This window comes from Gadus morhua, chromosome 6, assembly GCF_902167405.1.
Source record: "Gadus morhua chromosome 6, gadMor3.0, whole genome shotgun sequence".
NCBI lineage: Eukaryota > Metazoa > Chordata > Actinopteri > Gadiformes > Gadidae > Gadus > Gadus morhua.
The window spans coordinates 14,410,427-14,412,926 of record NC_044053.1 but is presented as its reverse complement, the minus strand read 5'-3'; the positions used below and the strand labels follow the sequence as shown (position 1 = coordinate 14,412,926).

Here is a 2,500-nt window from a genome sequence, read left to right as displayed (position 1 = left end):
CGGGGACATCATTTAACGCGCACAGACTGTAAGTTATTAGCTGATTTTGCACGGTTACAGAGGACTCAAAGGATCAATGTATAAGGAATCCCTGGTACTCTGATTATAGTCCCCCGTTAGGAGCCTCCAGAAGCCAGATCCCTCCCACTCCCATCCACTGTGGGTTTTATTTCCTTGCTGAAGTAATGGGTTTGCTTCCAAAAAAAAAAAAATCGCCGTTCATGAACCATTAATTCTCTTAACGAGCTATGAATCACCCATTTTAGCCGTCACTTCCATGTAGACCTTAATCTACCATCCAGCCATCCAGCCGGCTGGGTGGCCTGTATCCATCACACCCCCTTAAAATAATCAGAATACTATTGATAGGTGCATCATTATTGCAGTACAAAGGAGAGGAGGGAGTTAGATAACATTGTGTTTATCTTATCATATTTATCAAGTATGGCTGTGTACGAAATGCAGGGCTTTAGAATAAGAATAGAGTGAACCATATAAAAGAAAGTTGTTGATATTGACTTCATGTTAATACATTACAACCCCAGAGCATTGTGTGAATTCATTGAATCCTTCCATTCTGTCGGTTTTAATCCATCATGATGTAGTATACTGTTTGCATTGTTTTGTGTTTAAAGGAATAAACCACACGGGCTGGGGTAACAGGTGGTATATTAGTTCAGGTTTAATATTTACAAGACAAACAAGGCCCATCTTCAGCAGCTCAAGTAAGATACAATGACACATTTGATTGTATGTTTCATGTTAATGTAAAATAACGTAGAAAACGCAATGTAAATGAAGGCAGCAATTTACATTTAAAGGTAGTCGAGAGTTTCTGAACAAAAGCCACTGAACATTTTCACAGGTGTGGGCAAAATGTGTTTTACAAATCCTCTGTAAATAACAATATGAAAAAATGACAACAGCCGTTCTTTATTCAACATGTTATTCACAAACAGGCGTTTTAGCCCCTTTCACTAATCACAATTCTCTAGGATAACATAACTGATACAACTCAATAACCCTATCACAAGAATGCAAAAACTAATCAGAAATAAGAAAACATAATTTATTTATTTAGTTATATATTTAGTTGATAGGGACCAACTATATCCGTTGGTCCTAGATATCTCTCCTTCTGTCCACTCATGTCCATTCCAGCCAAAGTGACGCACCATTAACCCCCCTGGCGATACAAGAGGCTTGGTTATCAGACTGGCCGAGGTGAACGTTTACATGCCTCGCTATGCACGTGTCTGTTTACATTTACATATGAAACATGCTTGGGTGGAGACTGCAGCACGTGTGTTAGTCACAGATGGCCTCCGCTGTTCACACTGGGTCCGGGCAGTGGGTTGCAACGTGTCATGAGTGATGTGATTAACAGGGTTGGATCAACCACTGACACACTTACATTAAATCAAGTCAATGAAAGATTTGCTTTTGCAGGATTCATGCGATGATATTCATAACAATATCATTGTGGTCTGTAGTCACGACCCAGGGGAACGTCCGCTTGATGCGGGCTCATTTGTTTAGAAGGTCTGAATAACAGACTCCATTGAAAATGTCATCGTTCAGGAAACCCTGCGAGAAAAATCTAATTTGCAATTTCTCATATACGGTTGGGATTTCTTATCTGTGCGATTGCAAAGTGAAGGGCACAGGCACTCATCTGCGCACTCGCTCACTCGCTCACAGGCAAACACATTTGCACACACCTCGGAATTCAGTGACGGGGAGAGAATGGATTGAATTTAAATGATTGGTTGTTAAGAATGCCGGACAATCAATAATCAATATTGTGATTTACAAGAAAAATACATTTTTACCTTTGGTGAGACATTTGGTGAGATATCTAAGAGATACAGTCCCTTGACAACGGCATAGAGATAATTAATTGAATATACACACACACACACACACACACACACACACACACACACACACACACAACACACACATACACACACACACACACACACACACACACACACACACACACACAACACACACACACACACACACACACACACTAGAGCAGTTTTTTATTGGGAACTCACGGCATTTTCATGCTACCTTTCGAAGTAGTATTTCCAAGCAGGTTGGGTTCTGTGTGCTGACTATTGTCACCGAGATGGAGAACTCATTTTCTCAATCGTATTTCCACCCGCATCACAGCACCAGAAGGGTCTATTTGAGTCCCTCTCTCCATCTATTTGCATGTGAATGGGATGATATCAGACCATGAAACATGTGCCATGGCTCCACTGGGTCTGCTGAGTAGCAGAAATTAGGTATGGCGGGATTATCAAATATTAATTATATATTTCCCTTTTCCTTTTTTGAATCCGTCTTTTCCCATTTCTGTCTTGGTCTGTGACCTATTGCTCCTCTCTTTCACACCTCCTCACACACCTTCTCACCTACACACATACGCACATACACACACTCTCTCTACATTATGTCACCTGTCACCATGTCCCGAGCTGAGCCTATA

General features: G+C 41.0%; 1 protein-coding gene across 2 annotated transcripts in view; it reads left to right on the top strand.

Annotated features, from left to right (window-relative positions):
- The window catches only part of kcnip3b (Kv channel interacting protein 3b, calsenilin), a 28,591-nt gene that overhangs the window by 673 nt on the left and 25,418 nt on the right, over positions 1–2,500 (top strand). The window lies entirely within an intron of this gene.